This window comes from Helianthus annuus, chromosome 5 (genome assembly GCF_002127325.2).
Source record: "Helianthus annuus cultivar XRQ/B chromosome 5, HanXRQr2.0-SUNRISE, whole genome shotgun sequence".
Taxonomy (NCBI): domain Eukaryota; kingdom Viridiplantae; phylum Streptophyta; class Magnoliopsida; order Asterales; family Asteraceae; genus Helianthus; species Helianthus annuus.
The window spans coordinates 57123702-57145990 of record NC_035437.2 but is presented as its reverse complement, the minus strand read 5'-3'; the positions used below and the strand labels follow the sequence as shown (position 1 = coordinate 57145990).

The 22289-nt window shown below is 41.2% G+C and overlaps 1 non-coding gene across 1 annotated transcript; it reads left to right on the top strand.

Annotated features, from left to right (window-relative positions):
* The first annotated feature begins 2414 nt into the window (after positions 1-2414).
* On the top strand, positions 2415-2521 carry LOC118492796. The gene has a single exon (XR_004894798.1). It is a non-coding gene; the product is annotated as a small nucleolar RNA R71 (small nucleolar RNA).
* The last annotated feature ends 19768 nt before the right edge of the window (positions 2522-22289 follow it).

Here is a 22289-nt window from a genome sequence, read left to right as displayed (position 1 = left end):
AAGTATATATAATCGAATTTTTAACTAGACTTGTTATGCCGTTTCGTAATTTTCTTATGTTGGCTCTTTGTTATCACGACGCTATCGGTTGTAAATTTGTAAAAATATAACCTTTTTAGAACTTGTTATTCCCAAGTTAAACTTAAGACAAGTAAATGATAAAAAAAATGAAAAAGTTTTTGAAAAAAATTTGGGGTGTTTAGCGGTTCCAATAGAGTTTTATGTAAGGCTTGTATTTAGGATTTGCAAAATTCAAGGTTTTAGCATCCCCCCCACACTTAAATTACACATTGTCCTCAATGTGTCCAAAAATAAGGTTTTTGGTTGATTAGAATGTGTAAAAGTAGGTTAAAAAGCAAAGATTTATGTTACTGGCATCCTGGACACGGCCTCGTGGTGACCGGGCACGACCGCGTGGTCAGGTGCCAGTAACAAAAATTAAAGAATTAAAACAGAAGCCTGGACACGGGGGCGTGTCCGCTGAACACGGCCCGTGTCCAGTTACCTGAACTGGGTGTTTTTCTGCAGGTGGCTCAGCACGGGGTCGTGTTGGTTGGGCACGGCCCGTGTTGAGCCTTCTGTGATGGAGATTTGTGTCGGGTTGCTCTGTTCTTTGTGCATGGGTCCATTTTTCTCGTTCCCCTTTTCATCCATTACCACCATGAGTGTGTTTTATTCTGCAAAATAAAACTAAAAGATTAAACTAAACTAAGGATAGTTCCGCGGAATGCCTCCGTGGTGCGCCACGTTTATAAGGGTCCTTGGCTAAACCCGATTCGAGGTTATATATTTTCTGAGTGGGATGCCTGGCGTCCCATGTTACACCGTCGGAGAGCAGCATCCAAGCTCGAATCAATAACCTTCATGTAATTGACCGGGTCGTCGTCCTCTATTCTCTTCCCAACTCCGAATTTCACTTCATCATCCCATTACCTCAAGGTGAGTGTCCCGTCATTCATATCTACCACTGCTTGGGCTGTGGCAAGGAAGGGTCTCCCTAGTATAAGGGGGACCTCGGTGTCTTCCTCCATATCGAGTATGACAAAGTCAGCTGGATAAACGAATATGCTTACCTTTACCAAGACATTCTCGATAACACCTTGTGGGAATTTGACGGATCGATCAGCGAGTTGTATGCTCATTTTTGTAGAGCTCGTGGTTCCCAAGCCGAGTCTTTTGAACACTGATGAGGGCATGAGGTTAATGCTAGCCCCTAGGTCGGCTAAGGCATTGCGAACGGGCGATTCCCCTATTGAGACGGAATCGTGAAGCTTCCGGGATCGATTTTCTTTTGGGTAAGTTTATTGAGCACGAGGGCAGAGCATTCTTCGCCTAAATTGACTAATTGCAAATTTTCAATTTTCTTCTTATGCGTAAGGAAGTCCCTCATGAATTTAGAGTATTTGGGCATTTGGGTTAGGACTTCGATAAAAGGAATATTGACGTGCAATTGTTTTAACAGACTTTCGAATTTTGCGAATTGCTCATTTGTCTTTTGACGAATTAACCTACCAGGGTACGGAAGTCGAGGAGCCTTGGTCGGCTCTGGTGATGGAGGAGAGTTCTTCTCCTGCAGAGGTGTCGGCACTGCTTCTTCCGTTGGCGGTGGCACTTCTGCAGGCCCTACGGTGCGGTTTCGTAGTGTGATGAGGTGAACTTGCGCCTTTGGGTTTGTTTCGGTATTGCTAGGTAATGCGCCTTGCGGTCTCTCCGAAAAATTTTGAGCTATTTGATTTAATTGTTTTTCTATGTTTTGAATGCTAGCTTGTTGATTCCTAAAATTAGATTCTAATTGTAGAAATCTTTTCGAGTTTTTCTTATCAGTGTCAGAGACGAGGCGAGATACAGTATCTTCGAGCCTTTTTCGTCCACCTTGTTGTTGAGTGAAATTTTGTGACTCTTTTCTTGGTTGCTGAAAGTTTGTTCGTTGGGTTTGTTGGTTACTACAATTGCCGGGTTCCCTCCAACCAAGGTTTGGGTGGTTTCGCCATCCTTGGTTGTAAGTTCCCGTTGGGGGACCCGACGGCCTAGGTCTATTATCAATGTAGTTTACCATTTCTTGTTGATCGTCCGTTTCTTTCATGCAACTCCAATTTTCATGTGACCCACCATATCCTTCACAAGCCATAACCGAGACTGTTTTTGTTATTTCTAATTTTTTTATTTTTGAAGAAAGGGCCTCGATTTGGGCTTGTAAAGAAGTGCTTTCGTCGACCTTATGGGCGCCCAGGGCGATAGACTTATTTCCCCGGGGGGTATGCCATTGAAAATTGGTTTGAGCAATTTCCTCAATCTGATTATATATTTCGTGTGGGCGTCGGTTACCTAAAAGTCCCCCGGAGCTAGAATCAAGTGTCTGCCTAGTGTGTGGCAACAATCCATTATAGAAAGTGGATACTTGTTGCCATATTGCGAGGCCGTGATGAGGACACTTGCGTAATAGCTCCTTGAACCTTTCCTAAGTTTCATATAAGGATTCCCCGTCCTCTTGTGAATATGTATTAATTTCAGCCATTAACTTAGGAGTTTTAGCAGGAGGGAAATACTTATATAGAAATTTTTGGGCTAGTTCATCCCAGGTGTTTACCGATCCAGTTGGGAGGGCGTTAAGCCAAGCTTTCGCTCGGTCTTTTAGTGAGAAGGGAAACATACGGAGGCGGATGGCGTCGTTTGATGCTCCATTGATCCGAAAGGTATCACATATTTCCAAGAAATTAGTTATATGTATATGGGGATCCTCGTCCGCAAGCCCGTGGAAGGTTGCGGAGTTTTGTAGCATTTGTATCAAATGCGGCCGAAGTTCGAAGTTATTGGCTTCGACATTCGGAGCATTGATAGCGGCGCCTATATTACCCACGGTGGGTCGTAGATAATCCATAAGGGTACGTTGGTCCGCCATTGGAGGTGGATCACCCGAAACCTTCTCTTGGTTTTTGGCTTTTAACCTTTTTCTGAGAAAGCGTTCGGGTTCTTCTAGTGGTTCTTTTATGTCTTTATTGGAACTGGAGCTCATACACTACGTGAGGTTAGCGTCGGATTCCAAGTCCTGCAATAAAAACAGAAAAGAGTGTTGGTCAAAAGGTTCACCACGGCCCCGTGTTGAGCGAACACGGCCCGTGGTCGGAATTTCAGTGATTGTTTTCCAGATCCCAGTTACTGGAAGTTGGACACGGCCCCGTGTTGCACCGGCACGGCCCCGTGGTCAGCCTTCTGTAACTTGGAAAACAAAAACTGCCAGTAACGATGCTGAGCACGGCCCGTGTCCGACCAGGCCGTTGATTCCTAACTTTCTTAAAATCCTTGTGTCCCCGGCAACGGCGCCAAAAACTTGATGTGCGTGAAGTGTGTTATATTTTAGATGTATATTTAAGCCCCTTTTTACACTTTTAGCCAAGTTTTAAATTTATAAAACACGATATTTACTAACACTAAACACACATATGGGCAAGTGCACCCATCGTGGACGTTGTATAGTGTTGGTAAGATACCGAGGTCGTCCAAGGACACAAGAGCTTTTAATACCGGTTTATCCTCAACGTCTAATCAAATCAAAAAGTGAGAAAAATGTTTTAAACTAAGAAAAATAAAAACTAACTAAATGCTGAAAAATAAAATAAAATAAAAACAGATAGACAAGATGAATCACTTGGATCTGACACGTGTGTTAGTATAACCTTTGATTATTTTCGCAATTTTGCACTTGTTTAAGAGATTATCTTAGTTATTGTAGTAGGCCCCTCTTTTGAAGGCGACGTTACCCTCAACCCAGTAGTTTGAGTCAGCAAGGATACAATCCTAAAGGGTCGGATTATTGAAAGATAATGAATTAAGTTATTAATGCAAATTGTGGTAGGCCCCGCTTTCGGCGGTGACGTTACCCTCGGCTAAGTAGTCTGAGTCAGCAGGGATACAGTCCTAAATAGCCGGGTTATAGTATTAATAGTAGTTAACTTATGAGGGGGTCAAAGAGTTTGGATCCCCGCCATCCAGTACCTATGGGCATTGAAGGAGATCCTACTAAAATTGACCTAGGTCCCAAGCAGGACCTCTAAACGCTGAACAAGGGCAAGACCCTTACCAAACCGTTCCCTTAACCCCCGACCAGGTAGCCAACATACCTCCATATAGACCGTGGAGATATGAATGGTGAAAATCTTTTATTTTATATAGACAGTAAAATAACGCCAAGACACCACGGACAAACGATAAGGAAAGATCACCTTCAACATAAGTAACTAGTTATTAAAGTCATTAATACAAAACCAAATAAAAAGTGCAAAAGATTAAAAATAAAAAGTATTATACTAAACACTTGTCTTCACCAAGTGATGTAAGAGACTTAGGCAAACATGGCCTTGATTGTCAAGAACTCTTACGATCAATCTTGGATCCCGAGACGACTCACACACTCTGTGATGGACAATGGATGATGGTGGTGGATGATGGTGTTATGGTGGTGGTGAGTGGTGGATGAAGTGTGAGAGAGGTGGTGTGCCAAGGGATGAGATGGAATGAAACCAAGCACCCCTATTTATAGGCTGAATAGAAGGCTGGGCACGGCCCCGTGTCCGCTGGACACGCCCCCGTGCCCGTCTGACACTCTCTCTCTTCATTAATTGTAATTCGCAATTACAATTAATGCGCCTGCTGTACTTTCACCACGCCCCCGTGCCCGCTGGACACGGCCCCGTGGTGGGCAATGGAAGCTTCTACTAGTTTGTCTTTTCTGCTGCTTCTTGGGCACGGCCCCGTGTTCGCTGGACACGAGGCGTGTTCAGTCTTCTGTTTTCTCTTCTTTGCCTTGGGGGGTGTCGTTGAGGGTCCGGGCAGTCTACTTTCATTCCTTTTCTTGTATTTATGCTAGAATTAGTTGTCTTTTTGCTTCTTTTGTGATTTTGAGCTCATTTCATCCTGAAAATACAAAAGAAAGACAAAAACACTCTTTTTCCAACATTAGTACTTAAAAAGGGTTAGTTTTGTGCCTTAATTGATGTGATTTATATGTTGCATTTTACACACATCACCATCCATGTTCTGCTTATCGTGTACCGAATTACAGTAAAAGAAGTAATTACCCCCATGATTTACAACACATTGATTCTTTACAGTTTGAAAACCGTTTTTCAATCTGGTGAAAGCAATCATGTTTGTTCAGCCGTGAGGGTTTCGGCGTATTCAAACAACATATATTTTTGTAATTTTCTATTTTTGACAATAATTAAAAACAAACATATTTTTGGTTTTTCAAATTTTAAATTTTTAGGGTTTTGAAAATATTGTTTATTTATTTACAGAAGAACAAATAAACTCCCTGTTCAACAAAACCAGGGTCCAGCAGGAGCCTCTTCCTCATCTCCATGTGCCAGGCTGCTCCAGTTTCCATTTTCACAGTCTTTGTATTTGTTGAGCACCTGCGCATTCAACTAATTCAATTACTTTAACAATTTAGCCCAGGTCTGTTGGACCTTAGGCATTTCAACACAATAATTTTCATTCAATGCTGGAAATTCATTGTCATTTTTCACAAAAACTTTCTCAATTTTAACTTCAACTTTCTCATCTTTTACCAAATCAACATGTTTCTTAACAGACCATGTCTGGCATTTAGGAGTACCACATTTGTAAAAATGTGAATCCTTTTTAACACTTTGATTTTGAACAACAACTTTTGGTTTCCAAAACTGTTGGGGTTTTGTCATATCAACTGATGTTTTCCAACTTTGTGTTGTTCTGAATCTGGGTGCATGAGAATTCCAGGTCTGTCTTGAATCGAAACTGTTCTGGTTTGATTGCCAATTTTGATTCGAAGCAAACTTGTTTGTGTTGTACCTCCAAGTTTGTTTTGAATCAAATCTGGTTGACTTTGTCTCACATACTCAGATTTTTGTTTCTTAGAATCAATCTTCTTGTTGTCAACATCCACAGGTTTTAGATTTGGACACTTGCGTGCAAGATGTCATTTTTGATCACATTTGAAACATGTTCTCATGGACACACCTTTGACCTGTGGTTGTTGCTTTCTCTTTTGTGCATCAAACTCAGCATTAGACTGTCGTCCAATTTTAAGTTCTTTCTCTTCAGCTAAACTGTTTCCTTGAACAAAACTCATTTTTGCCTGATAATTTGGCGTCTCATTTTTGTTCCGATGTTGTTTTTTCTTATAACCCAACTCAGCCTTCATGTTTTTCTTCTTGAAACCAGGTTTGTTATACAAAACTTTACGACTCTTGCCGACAAACATTGAAATCTCATACTTTTCAATCTCAACCATTTTGAAAACTTTATCAACCTTTTCTGAAATCACATTCTGAATGGGGAATACAACATCTAAGAATAATTTGTCTGATCCGATCATGGTATAAACCAATCCCTTTGAATCATCATCCAAATTTTCCTTGGATTTTGTGTTCTTCAGATATCTATCACGAAGATTTCCTTCACCTTTATCCTGTGATTCAGATTTACCTGTACCAACCGACTCTTCTTTCAACACACTTTCAATGACTTTACCTACCACCTCTGAATCATTAGAATCATCAGATTTGGAATAGGTTATGTCAATGTTGTCTGGCAGTTGGTCTACCATGTTGAAAGCTTTTTCGACCTTTTTCTCATCATAAAATGCAAACTTTTCCGGTGGTGGAACTTGATGAAACTCTGAGCCAATGCCTTTCTTGTTTTGCTCAGACTTACCATCTCCCGGTTTTATATTGAAAATTCGTTCAAGCACATATGACGACACGTGGTAACTTTTTAACTTGTTGTTATCCTGTTCTAAATCAGCAATCTGTCGCTTTAACTTAGCAACATCCTCAATATAGGAATTAACAATACATTGGTTTAAGTTCTTTAGTTGTTTCAGAAAGATAATTCATTCTTGATTCAGCATATTTCATTTCATCTTTCACTTTCTCATATGACTCTTTTTTCTAATATGATATGTTAATTTCATAGAGTCATATTCCTTTTTCATTTCTTGACAAGCAATTTCTTTTAGAGAACACTCTTCTGTCATTTTAGAAACATTTTCTTTCAAAACTTCATTTTCTTTTTCTATCTTTTTACATTTTTCAGAAAGTTTTTCATCATTTTCTTTAAAAACTTTTTCGTTTTCTAGCATTTCTTTGCATTTTTCTTTGAAAATGTTTTCGATTTTTGTGAATTCAAGATCTCTTGTTCTGAATTGCTCGTCTTTTTCAGTACAAGCTCTGCACAGTTCCATGCATTTCTTGCACTGATCAGTTAGTTTTAAGTTTTCAGAATCAGAATTTACCTTAGTGATTGGCACCTCGGTGTTTTCAGCTGCCTCTGTCTGCTTCTGATCAACATCATCTTGCTTCTTTTCAATACTGACTTCATCACCAGCATCACCAGCTTCCAAATTCTCATTCTTTTCTTCTTTTTCTTCTTTCTTCACCTCTTTTTCAATCTGCTGTTCTTCAGTAACAGCTTCTTTCGCAGCTTCAACTTTAACAGCTTCTGTGTTAACCTCTTCAGCAATCTTCTTCAGATTGTTCACCATCTCTTCAACACTCTTCTTCATTCTCTGTTCATCCCATTTTCATAGACATGATAACATGGCATATCTAATCTCCTTTTCAAGCCTTTTAGCATATGTGTCATCTTTCATCACATTTCTATAGTATTCGGCTCTCAATGGAACTATGAGAAGAACATCATCAAAGATTATGTCTTTCTTTGGAACAACCGGTTCTCCTTCTCTGTTGTAGTAACACTCTCTCTTCTTATCCCCTCTTCTGTTACTGACAGCACTCTCATACTCTTCCTGCATGTCATCCATTCTGTTGTAAACCACATTTATTTCTCTGTAAGTCTTTTCACTCAAAATCTCTTCTCGAGTTTTCTCTTTCACCTCAGCAACAACATTTTCTTCTTTGTTTTTAGCCGTCTCTTTGTCTTTGTTTTCCTCTTTAATTTCAGCAACAAAAACATGATGCTGGGCCTTTGATGCTTTTCTGCCATGAGCTGTTACAGGACGATCTTCATCTGGAAGAATTGTGCTCCAGTCAAAACCTTCATCGTCATGAATTACTGCATATGCTCTTGACTTTTCTTTTGGAGTATTTTCAATCATTTTCGGCTCTTCTTTGCTACGGTGATAAATCGCCTTTCGGTAGTAATCATCGTTGAAAGGACGTTCATTTACTTCAGCAACTTCAGAATTTCTGCATTCTCTTTTGAAATGACCCTTTTGCTTACATCTAAAGCAGGTCACTTTGGATTTATCGAATCCAAGCTTCGTTGACGGACCACCAAGAGATTGTTTCTCGGTAATCTCCATGTATCGTTGAGCTCTGCGAATACAGCTTGCTAAACACCAGCGAATATCTATGAGTTCCATCTCTTCCGAATCAATTTGGTCGTAGTCTTCTTTGGTCAACTCCGAGTTTCCAATTTTGCCAGCTACAAGACCTTCATATGATTACAGAACAGATGCAAGGAAACTCATTTGCTGCTATGCTAGATTGATGCTCATTGCAGGAGAATTCTTCAGTTTAAGAGCAATGTTGCACAAAATCTCTTCAGTTTCATAAGAATTTGATTTTGAACATGAATGGTATCCAGAATGATGACTTTTTGAAGTTGTTGGTGGTTCTTTCATCTTTTCACCACTGAATGCTGTCTTTGGTGAACCAACGCCTTTCTCCGAAGGTACACTGCCTTTGTAGTACAAGCCTACATTCTGTTGATGTGAAGAACCAGTCATCTTGCTTTGCTTTTGTTGCTCCAGATCATGACTCTCTATCTTTTCAAACAATGCATCAAGAGAAATCGTATCATATAAAGCATCATTTTTCAAAATAAACACAAACGTTTGCCACTGATCAGCTCGTGGTAACGCTTCAATCACTTTATCGATAAGTCCCTCTCTTGTTTTCATTATCTCAAATCTCTCTAGTTCAATTTTAAGATGACAAAATCTTTCTATCATTTGCCTCACCGACTCTCCTTTTAAACTATCAAACAAATCAAATTCTTTTTTAAGTAAAGAAATTTTGTTCTTTTTTATCTGTTTACCCCCTTCAGCTTTAACACGTAAAGCTTCCCAAACTAATTTAGATTACCCATCATGATTTAGCAACGCAAAGATATCATTTCTGATTGCTGACTGGATCAACGCAATCATTCTTTGTTCGGCAGCGAACTCAGATTTATCTTCTCTGGTAAATCTCTTGAATGGTAGTTCTTCGCCTTTATCATCTTTTGGCCGTTCGTGTCCAAACTCTAAACAAAACCAGCTTTCATGAGCATACGCTTTCGCCCAGTTGAGAAAACGTTCTTTCCACCAGATATAATCCTCAATGCTCTCTAGAGTTGGTGGCTTTGAGTGTGTTCCGTAGAAGTTATCATGCTTGATGTTCTCATTGATGGCTTTCGTGATGGTCTTTGGTGTAACAGTTGTTGTTTCGGAAGTATCGGATGTGAACGCATTGAAAAACGTGTTGTAGAATTCTTCAGCCATGATCCAAACCTTGAATTACCTTGAATATCTCGAATTACCTTGAATCACTTTCTCTCTCTAGAATCACTCTCTAGATCTAGAGTTCTCTAAAACACAAATGAGCTAAAAGTCTCTAATCTAATATAAAGGCTCCTATTTATAGGCCTTGGCTTTTAATGAGGTTTCTCATTATTACAATTATGCCACCTTGCCTTTTTGTCTAGCTATCACTAATATAACGACTCGTTTTCTTCTGTTTCTCATTACGGCTCGGATTGACGAAGGCTATAGACATAAATGTAGTAACAGACCTTGCCTTTTTGTCTAGCTATCACTAATATAACAACTCGTTTTCTTCTGTTTCTCGTTATGGCTCGGATTGACGAAGGCTATAGACATAAATGTACTAACAATAACCATCAACTATGGGCAATAATCTTTCACCATTTTATTCGACAACTACTAACACTTCTTTTTTTGTTTTTTTTTTCTTTTTTTTTCAATGCCTTTTCAATTCTTTTTCGTAACAATTTCTGATATTTTTTATGTAAACAATCAAAAGCAACTATACAAATACGATTCCTATAATCGAATTTTCATCACACGGGTTTAAAAGAAAAGGTTTAACGGTTATGGGCTATAGGGTAGTTAAACGAAAGGTTTAGGCTCAAAATGGGTGACTAGGGGATTTATTTGGGTAAGGATAAATAAATGGTTTTAAGAGAAAAGGTTTACCTAATGCCTTAATCATTCTCGTGCTTGTATTCGGTCTATAGTCTCAAACGTATCAAAAGTTGCAAGTTCTACAATATATGACTAATGGTCCACTCAAACAAAGAAACATAGTTATGTAATCTATGATATAAAAGTGGCTCAAAACCTCACATATCTAAAAGGGTATGGTATGTGACATGCATAAACTGCTAATTTCTTAGGCGGATTATTCCCAAATAACAACCCGCTAAATACCCGTCATGCTATTAACTTGAACTTGACCATGACAAAAGACCAAATGGGTTGTGACATCCCTCGTTGACTTAGTTACTTGTGCTTTTAAGATCGCTTTTGAAACAAGATATTTTGAAAAATTTTTGACATTTTCCCCCATCCCCACACTTGAGGTAAACAATGTCCTCAATGTGTAGTGTTTAAATGAACGGGTTAAAAACGAAAATTTTTACTACTCCCTCATCTCCACACTTGAAGCACATATTGTCCTCAATGTGTAAGAACTAGAGTATTAAACGCACAAGGGATGTGACACGGCTAATTCCCCCAAAATTTCACCCCGGAAAAATAGTATACAATTTACATTCCACTTATTTGCTAACTAAAAATCAAAAGTAAAAAGAACCATATGCACCTGATTTCTGAGCTCATTCCTCATGTGCTCCTCTTCTCTTCATGAAAATGGTTGTCCCACAAACCCAATGTACCTACAAATCTTAACCCTTGTGTAGTAGCATGCTTCTCACAACCATCAAAATTTGTTAGTTACCTAGTTCTACCACTTTTATGAAATTATTACCAAGTCATACTTTATCTTACTTTGATTTATGTGGAAAATAATTTACAACAACCACAAACCTAACTCACTTTCGTAGGAATTACGGTTGCATTTAGCGTATGCAACAACCCCTTTTAAACCTCCCGATAGCTCGGGAGGACGAGTAGGTCTCGTGAGGGTTATATAGAGAACACACCCACAACGTTCATTTAACTAGACAAAAATTTAAATAAAACGAAACGAAAATAACGAAAACAAAACAATATACAACAACAACAACAAAAAAAAACATACCTTGCCTCTACCGTTGATATCTCTCGTTAGGTTCACTGGCGGGTTCGGCTGGTATGGATAACCAGTGAGGGCCTCGAACATATCCCTGTAGTTATCTAATGGGCTCGACTCTCCCTGAGGTGGCGGTTGGTAAGGAATCGGAATGAAACTTGAGCCGACTGCCTCGGGCCAATGAGGGGTTGGATCGGATGGGCCTTGCGGATGAGGAAGGTTAGGGTAATCGGTCCACCCTGAGTGTTCAACATATGGGAGACCGGCTTGATAATCTCTTTGATGGCACCCTTGATCATGGAGCACGTTGGCGTTATTATTCGCCATTTGGTTAGAGAAAGCCAACGCTCCCCATCGGCGTTGTTCCAACTCTCTTTGTGCGTTTTGGCGCCTAGCCTCCTCTTCTTCCCATGCCCGTCTGTGGGCACTTTCTTCCTCTTGCAACTGTAACAGACGTTCCATTTGTGACTGTTGTAACGCGTGTTGCAGTTGCTGCTCCTCCATCTGTTTTTCCATCCTCTCGCGGAAGGATGCTTGAAAACCCCATTACTCTTGTGAGTACGCCCCTTGCGCCTCTTCCCATTCTCTCCTGCTCGGATGGTACTCTCTTGCTTCACCAATGCCTGCCGATACATTATCGTAAACCGCTAGCTGCCCACGGGTCCACAACCGGTATGACGGTATCTGCCTTTGGGTCACAAAATCTGCCACATTGGCAGAGATTTCCCTATGCTGCTTCCTGTACCTCCGCCTCGGTCCCCGTGGACCGGAAGGATCCGTCTCCTCCTCAACATCAGGCATCTCCTCATCACCTTCTTCTTCATCACCCCCTTTATCATTGAATCGGTAACTATCTCCTTGTTCATCTTCAACCGTGTGAAGATGACCAAAAGCTTTCACAGTTATCTTCCAATGTTGCCTCATGGTGGGGAAGCTGAACTGATCAATGGGCTTAGACACCCACAGTGACTCCTGAGGCAATGCATTCTGCTGCAGAATCATTGCGCTAATCAACCTTGCATAAGGAATCATCTTCCGTTTAAATGATTCCCTTGTATCCCATGTGTTGATCATCACAATTTGATGCCAAGATAGCTTGGGCATCCCATACAACAACGCATACAAAACCTGGCAGTCGGGTGCCTTCACTTTATCGTGATCCCCAAATCGTACCATAACATTCTCTAACGAAATGCCTTGAAGTATTTTGCCCTCCAAAGACAAGTCGTTTCGTGAATCTCCTGCACCCCCGGAACCTGGTAGTGTGTCCTCTAACAGTCTCAATGGATTAGCGTCGTTTCTTTTATTGTCCAAAAACTGATCATACCCGTAGTAGTCATAAGCTTCAACCCCAAGCGAGTCAAATCTCGCAATAGCATTAATATGCTCGAATGAAATGATCATTTGGTTTTTGCCAATGTTGCCGATCAACTGCCACCTATGAGTCGGCCTATCAGAATGTTCAAAACGAAGAGTAGATAGCCATTCACAAACAGCCCCCAGATATACCCGGGTGGTGATATCCTCGCACCAGTAAATCACGCGCTCCCAACCAATCTTTTTGAACTTTTGCACTATGCCGATCTTTCGAAACTCCTCGACATCTACCGTACGCTCACATACTGCCCTTTCGGGTATGGGCTTTGAAATACCCGTAACCATCTTCATTTTCCACATCTTAGCTTTTAGTCTCTTGTTTTGGTACCGGGAAAGAGCCTTTGTTTTTTCATCTTTCCATACCGAAGTTGACCTACTATTCTTTGCTTCTTCCCACTCCCAATCTTGTCGTTCAAGTGGCCCATCACCTTCCTCTACATTGCTTAGTTGCTCCCAACGCCTTTGATATATCCCTGAGCCTGAACCGGCTCCCGAAGATGAACCTTGACCGGAAGTTTTTGCTTTCTTGCTTCCTCGAAACATGGCTACAATCAAAAGACAAAGGAAACAACAATTAGTATACCCCAAACTCTATCAATCTCAAACTTTGAACATAGTACGCAATGTTGAATTTCAATCAAGATTTAGATGTAAAATCGCCTTTTTAAACTTCCAAAGTCGCTCATTTTATCATCTATATCAACTAAACATGTTTAATCATAAAATTTTTAAAAAGAAAATCATGGTTTCAACAATGTTCAACATCACTACTATGTTCAATCATGCAATAATCTAATGTAATCACATCACCAAGACTAAAGCATGCTCAAATACCACCCAAGTCAAGCAAACATTCTTAAATTTATGCTAAAACATCCTACATTTTGATAAACAACCTACTCTTAAACAATATGCTTAAAATTTGAGAAGAAATCAATAACACATATGGAAGTCATGCATAAATTAAGTGAAAGTTCATACCTTTGATGTTAGACAAGAAGAAGAACTAAGATAAAGTGTAAAGTAAAAGACTTGGATGAACACTCTTCAAAACCCTAAAAAATCACGTCCAGAAATCTTGCAAACGAGCAAGAATTGATGGAAACCCGCTATGGGGGTTTTGTTCCTCTTGAAAAACTACACAATTTAGGCTCAAGAATCACTCGATTTGGTGGAGATTTGAAGAAGTTATGAGAGATTGAAGATTAGGGTTCTAAAGGTGAGTTGGTGAAGAAGACGGAGGAATGCAAGAGAAAGAAACGTGTGGATCTGATAATTGAGGGCAGGTAGGTATGTGATAGGATTTTCGGGTGTTATGTGGGGTGAAAACTGAGTTCGGGTTGACTTTGGTTACTAACAATTGACCTTGGGTTTGAGTTATGAGCTAAACAAACAATCAGTGTCGGCCAGAGTTAGAAGCACCGTCGGCGACGGTCAATCCATCCGTCGGCGACGGCCTACATAAAATGGACCCTCTAGCGACGCCTACAGTCCCTGTCTACGGACAAAGTTGGTGTTAGTGCAATAACGTCTGTAGCTTCCGTCAACAAGTAGTCGTATTTTGTATAGTTGTATGTATATTTTGTAAAGTTGGTGTTAGTGCAATAACGTCTGTAGCTTCCGTCAACAAGTAGTCTACGGACAAAGTTGGTGTTAGTGCAATAACGTCCCTGTCTACGGACAAAGTTGGTGTTAGTGCGACGCCTACAGTCCCTGTCTACGGACAAAGTTGGTGCTAGACCAGCCGATCGGACAGCCCGGCCGATCGAGCAGGCTACTCGATTGGTTAGGATGTTCAGCCGATCGGCTAGCCGAGCCGATCGGCCGGCACTCTCTTATTCTGTCCTTGCCTATAAATAGCCGGTAGGTTAGTTTATTTAGAACCTTTTTGACACTTTCACTTGCTACCTACCTTTTGTATGTCTGAGTTCTTTCTGGCTTCTGTATACTTTCACATCATTCAATAGAATCTCAGACGGTGATTCAGAGTAGAATATTGTCTTTGTATATCTGCTATGTGATTACATGAATTCCGCGCATTGATCACTTTACGATTCAACTAAATTTACGAATAGGAAGATCCCATCAGTGTGACAACCCTCACTAAACCAGGTATCCGTATGATTTAATTAATAATTAATTACTGCTTAATTACTGTGCTTAACTGAAATTGCCGACGAACTGCTACTTGATTTCTAGTACTTGTATATTCCTGCATCATACTTTGATTTCCGTCACTACTTTATTTACAAGTTGAACCTTAGTGACAAACATGATGCACTAAAAGCACAGTAGCATTTGAACGGATAACCTATTGAACATGCTGATAAAGCCAGCATCAGGCAGACACTGCCTCTAAGGGCCTGTATGAGCCAGAAATATTTGACTACACCCATAGTGTGTGTAGGGATACAAGGGTTGTAGAATTGCGTCTCTAGGGATAAGATATAATGATTGGATGTGCCTAAAACGTACTCTAAGCACAAAACACAGCACTTCTATTTACATACTAGCTTCTGGCTAACTAATAAAGTGCCAAAACATGGGGAAATATTCCTGACACTTTTGGAAATAAATTGTGTCACTAAAAATATTATTTACGACGCTTAAAAGCTTACTTAAGCACTTAAACGGATTACTATCCAACCGAACAACCGGACTATACCCGGAACATGAAAATATAGCCATAAGTATTGTTGGTCTTTTTCTGAGCCAGTTAGGGTCCCTGATTACCCTAACACCCGTATTATAATGCATCACACCACTAACCGAGTTAACCCCTATCTAACTTGGTTTAAAGTAACTAGTCACTAACTATATAATTGAAATCGAACCAAAAGGACCCCCCCCCCTTGGGCCGATTCGGTCCCCTTGTAACTAGGAGAGTACACTTTTGATTATTTAATTAAGTTATGTATAATATCAAGGGGACATTTGATCTATTGGATAACTATCTTGAGTTTGCCTATAAATACAAGTGATTACCTAGGAGATTATCACTTCACTTTCACCAACACACACTCTCCTCTCCCCTCCCATCCACTCTCGGCCGAACACCCACACTTCCATCCATCCATTGTCGAGTCTTGTTCAATCCATTCCAAGCATACACAAGTGTTAAGGGTTACGTATTAGGAAGCTTGGAGCAAACGGAAGCGGAAGGACCTCATTATCTCGCTTTTATCCACCTCATTTTCGCCTAGAATCTTCCCTAGCCCCGAGCTAGAGGTATAATGTTTAAAACTCACTCTCGAACATATCTAAGGTGGTTAATATGATTTATAACGGTTAAAATGCGGAAACCCATCTTTTGAACTTTTAAAGTTTACTAAAACATGAAGATTGTTGGTTAAAAGATCATAACTTGTGTAAAAGTTGTAGTGTTTGAATATGGTGAATATTGAGGCCCGATCTATGTTGTGGTGGCTCTGATCATCGTTTAACCCGACTTTGTTAAGATCATAGATGTTGACATAAGCTTGTTTCTATCGGTACGAGGGTTAAAAGGTGAAACTCTACCACACGAGAAACATGAACTTGTGTAAAAGTATTTTTACTAGTAAAATGGTGTTTAAAACTAGCGGATCTACGTATGTGCAAGTGGTATTTCCGTAGAACCAAGTGTCGAGAAAATCATGTTTTATAAAAAGTCGGATGACAAACTAATGAATATGATTTTACAAACCACAAGTGTATAAACACTTGTGAAATAAGAAGTTTCGACAAAATAACAATCTTTGAGAAAGATGACGGGAAGTTGTAAAGAATGATTTATTCTAAAAACGGGGTTTTTACAAGATTAAACTATTTTATGCAAAGATCCACCAAATATAAGGAGATCTACACTATAGTTTTCGGAAAAACTACAAGTTCATGTAATAATGCGATTTACATACTAGTCTAGTTTGATGTGTCGGAAATTGTTTGATTGAATCAAGAAATTGTTGAAGTGATTTTGTAAAAGAAAATGATACGCTTGAAAGCGTGGCCACCTCCAGTTACAGGGGAAACTCAGGCGAAATTTTTCTAAAATCTAACACTTAGAATTATTTACAAGTGTTAAACTATTTTTGAGATGTTTTCAAAATATATTTCGCCATGACTTTATTTATTAAATAATCGGAGGTGGGATTTTCACAAAAACTAAACGTGATAAATATTTATTCGATAAATATATTTTTTTCACCACACTGTTTATGATTATTTTGTGAAAATATATAAATATTATTTTTTTCGAGTAAAAATAATATTTACAAACGTTGACGAACCCAAAATAATACAAACGCTTACACGACGAACATATAAGTTACACCGGTAATTATTATTACCACTTAATCGTTAAAATGTAACTTACGCTTTATACGGAAATACTCATGAACGCGTATTTTGTCAACGTATTATTTTGGAAAGTATTAAGTGAAGAGAAAATATAATATTTTTGAGAAAAATATTTATATTTTGGAATGAGAAGTAAAAATATATTAAGTGGGACTTAATGATATGATACAAATACACATGTATTAAATCCCCCATCCTTGGGAAGGAAATTAATTACCAAGTATATACAAGGAACGGTTGTCTAACTGTTTCCCAAAACTTAAACTATAAAGCTAAGGCACGGCCATCCGTCTAATAGAATTAGCACATGTAGGTCGTTGCACAGCTGCCTAACAGTCGGAGTACTTGGTATAGCGACGCACTGACTGTGAGTTCATGTCCCCCTTTTCTCTTAACTGTTTTCAGTTTTCTAAACTGCGGGGGTGAAATACATGTTACATTGATTATGAATACTTTATACATGGTATGGTTAACGTAAGGAGGTTTGTTACTTTTAGATCATGTGAATGGGTAGGCGGAAACTTGAGGTCGTTAATCCTCAGGGTAGGACCGAGGGGCAGGAGCGGTAGATCTATTTGGGTGTAGCGAGCCCAGTCCCAGGTCCAGCATAACGGACCTTGGGATGACTTTGTTCCCGACGCATAAATTTGCTAGGTTTGAGCCTTCCTACTTGCATTTCACACATATCACTGGCCTTGCAAACCAGTGGTGCTCTCTTTTTCCTTATTTGCTACATACCAGGGTTTTTGATAAATACAAAGGTTTATTTACTCACTTTCGCATGAACTCGCTCAACATTATTGTTGATTTTTCAACTTACATGTATTTCAGGGAATTAAAGATCTGGCACGGTATGGCATGTTTTCCGCTGCATTAGTCACCGAGGTCATCCAGGGTTTGGGGAATGTGACTCTTTCCTGGACAAGTCACAGTCCACGAATCATGTTATGTTATGTTATGTTTAGGGTTGTAATGTTTGTGGGACAAGTTTATGGTTGATAGGGTGTTAACCCGTTAAGACAATGTTTTGATATTTTTATTTTAATGGATGATCTTGCATATTTTTAATTCATATAGCTTGTTATGATTAAGCTATGGTATTAAGAAGTCACACCAAATTAACCACACTTCCGCAAAGCCAGGGTGTGACAGCTTGGTATCAGAGCTCTAATCATAGCGAACTAGGATTCCTTCTCGAGTCTAGACTATGATCAATAGGGCTCTCACGAAAACATTTTTACTTCATACCACTTAAGTCCAGATCCAAAACGTTCTTATAAACAAATGTTGAGCACATTTTATTTATTATTTTTAGGCTCAGTCTGGGAGGCTGAGGCTCGGTCTGAGAGACTGAGGCTCGGTCTGGGAGGCCGAGGCTCGATCTAATGGATCGAGGTAGTTGTCTAGTGGGACTAGGGAGTCAGTCTGGGAGGCTGGGAGGATTTGCTAGTGGGACTAGGGAGTCAGTCTGGGAGGCTGGGAAAAATTGGCTAGTGGGACTAGGAAGGACAGTCTGGGAGGCTGGGAGGCTAGTGGGACTAGGAGGATTATGTGATTATTATTTGGTAACTTATGTGATTACCTGATTTACTGATTATTTGTGCATATTTGTGTTTGTGTTACAGACCCATCGACTCACCAGGCACGGGTGATTCGGATACCACCGGACCTTTACCCATAGTATCTGACGACATTATATCCTCAGAGCACGAGGTGCATACCTCCGATTACACGAGCACTGATGACGATGACTTTCAGCCCTTCGCTCTGCCCGATGGCGCTGATGAGCCTATTGATGACCCTCCTGCTGAGTACTTACCCCTAGTTGTGATTCCGGCTCCTATTCCTTTAGCCGTCTATCCTGCATACGACTTGCTACTCGATGCCGAGGCTGACGGCGATATCGATTTGTTTGAGGACGAGCCTATTGAGGATGAGATTCCGGATGCAGCCCTTCTTCCCGCTGGCGATCTTCTGATGATCGCTGACGTCCCTGCTGAGGATTCACCCGCACATTCACCGGTCCCAGACTCCTTTGAGTCTGTGGTATCCGCACCTTCTCACGAGGTGAGCGCACAGCATTTTGCACACGACTCGGATCCTGACCAGGCATCCTCTGCTGCACCTATTCCGAGCTTTGCATTTGAGCATGATGACATAGAGGATTCTGATCCCGTTTTTCCTCCGGGATTCGACCCGGATCATGATATCGAGTTTATCCCGATGGACCAGCTCATGGAGGATCCCGCTGATCCAGTTGACCCTATTGATCCCGATTTTGATTTCGAGATGGCTTTTGATGACCACGAGCCTGCCTTGGCTCCTGAGCAGGCAGCTGCTCTAGATCCTATGCCCGAGCATGACCCCGTACATGTTGGCATCCCAGTTGAGCCCGTTCTGGCTGACCCGCCCGTTGATGATCATCTGGAGGGTGATCATGTTGTTGCTATCGATCCTGTTGTTGATCCACTTTTTGTTGCTGATATACCGGTTGACCATCCTGTTGCACCAGTTGACCCTGTCATTGTTCCTCCATTTGATCCCATTCCACTCGAGCCTGAGCACGCACTATTTGCTGACCACATGGATCCACCCGATGAGGATGCTCAGCACGGTTGGATACCTGCTGACGAGGATGTTCCACCTTTGCCCCCTCAGATCCCTGTTACACGACCTGTTGATTTTACTTTTCAGGTTCCTCAGTTTGTACCTCCAGCGAGGCCTGGAGAGGGCTCTTCAGCCCATCCTTTTGGGCACGTACCGATGTCTATTCCCTTCACGCCCCAGATATCATCTGTTCCACCCTCTACTTCACCATTTCATGTGGCACCATTTGACCCCACCAGTGAGCCTTTGCTTTGGTCGACACCACCAGCCATGCCACCTACTGATCCATACCATCCGTTTCATGTGGGACACACTATAGAGGACGTTTTGATGTCCTTCGTTCATCAGCACGAGTCACACACGCAGCGTCTCCAGGAGCTCGAGAGAGCTCAGCTGCCACCATGTTCATGCCATGGTCAGATACACTCCCCTCTTCAGCCATGTCGATCATTACCCCCAGATTTTGCTGCTCGTCTCTCTACACTAGAGCAGCAGGTTGCCTCTGTCATTCGCACTCAGCAGGCTATGGAGGAGGACTGGCTTCAGCTACGCCGCTTGCTTTACACTTACTTTCCCCCTCCTCCACCGCCATCTGTATAGAGCTCATCAGTACTGCTTGTGTAGACGTTGGTGAGAGGACCGCGATTGCTTTTGGTTGCGTAGCATTTTGGAGACTACATGATGATACTGACTTTTGACACATACTTGATGTATTTGATGTATTTGACACTGATTTGATATAGCTTTTGGACAGGGGTGATGTAGCCCCTAGTTGATTGATGATTGTATGACACAGTGATGTACTGATACACTTACTACATTGTGGTCTCGATATATATGGCAATCGCAGTATTCTCACCATATCTGATTCACTTGATTGCTTATTTATATTTTTGTGACATGGGATGTTGGGACATGGGATGTTGTGTATATAATACTTGTGACATGGGATGTTGGGACATGGGATGTTGTGTGTATAATATTTGTGACATGGGATGTTGTGTGTATAATAATCGTAACATGGCATGTTGTGTGTGATATATTGATAACATGAGATGTTATGTGCTATTACTATTACTATATACGTACACGTTACTATGGCCTGACCGACGTAAACACATCTTTAGAAGATGCCGCCAAGACGTCAACTTCAGCCAATGCCTACGACTCAGGACGAACTACAGCAAGTCATTGTTGCTGCTATTGCTCAATACGCTGCCTCTCAAGGAGGAATGAGTGGAAGCAACTCCGGCAACACGGGCAACAACAACAATCCACCACATGGGTGCACTTACAAACAATTCCTGGACTGTAAGCCAGTAAACTTCGATGGCACAGGAGGTGCTGTCTCCTTCGTTCGCTGGGCGGAGAAAACTGAGTCCGTACTTCGCATGAGCAAATGTGCGCTGGATCAACAAGTCACTTATATCTCAGGGCTATTTGTGGATGGAGCCCTATCCTGGTGGAATCTACAAGTCCAGACACTTGGCGAAGCTGCTGCTTACGCGCTGACCTGGACTGAGTTGAAAGAACTCATGCGCAAAAAGTACTGTTCTCGCGCCGAAATCCAGAGATTGGAGACCGAGTTCTGGCACCTAAAAATGGAAGGATCAAAGATAGCTGAGTACGTCCAGAGATTCCATGACTTGTCGCATGTGGTACGCTACATGGTTACACCTGAGTTCAAGAGAATTGAACGCTTCATTTGGGGATTGGCTCCTCAAATAATCAGCATGGTCACCTCCTCCAAACCTGCAACTATCACAGAAGCCATTGATTTGAGTGTGGCTCTCACCGAAGAGGCAATTCGGTTGAACAAGTTTGATGAAATTGAGCCCAAGAAGAAAGAGACTCATGTGGAGTCGTCAGGTGGGAATAAACGAAAGTTTTCAAATTTCAAGCAGGGCACCGGGATGGTGGTTAAGAAAGGGGAATCGAATGCGCCAGCTCAAGATACAGCTGGTGGGAGAAAGAAAAGTAAGGGATATATGGGTGCACAACACAAGTGCAACTCATGCCAACGACATCACTCTGGTCGTTGTGGGTTAAAGGTTTGTGAAGCATGTGGAAAGGCTGGCCACCTGAAGGAGACTTGTTGGGCCACTGCTGGCTGGGGAGGCCAAGGAGGATATGGGAATAGGAACAACCGTGGTGGTGCTGGGAACCGCCCACAAGGAAACCAGGGAGGTGATGGAAACCGTGCCAATCATGCTAACCAAGCGGGCGCCATGAATCGAAATCAGGGAAACAACCAAGCGGGAAACAATGGTGGGAACGGGCAGAGGCCCGGATGTTTTAACTGCGGTGATGTTGGGCATTACAAAAGGAATTGCCCAGAATTAAACCAAGCACGCGGAATAGTTTTTAACATGGAAGCCAGGGAAGCACGCCAGGATCCCAATGTTGTCACTGGTACGTTCCCTGTAAACCAACGCTATGCATCCGTTTTATTTGATACTGGCGCCGATTATAGTTTCGTGTCGTTAGAATTTAAGAATATGCTTGGTTTAGCCGCTAGTAAGTTAGATACTCCGTACTCGATCGAATTAGCGAATGAGAAATTAGTGGAAGCTAATGAGGTGATTCGAGGTTGCGTAATCGAATTGGGAGAGCGTGAGTTCGCTCTAGATCTACTACCAGTCCAGTTGGGAAGCTTTGACGTGGTAGTAGGGATGGATTGGTTACCGAGTAACAAGGCCGAGATAGTTTGTC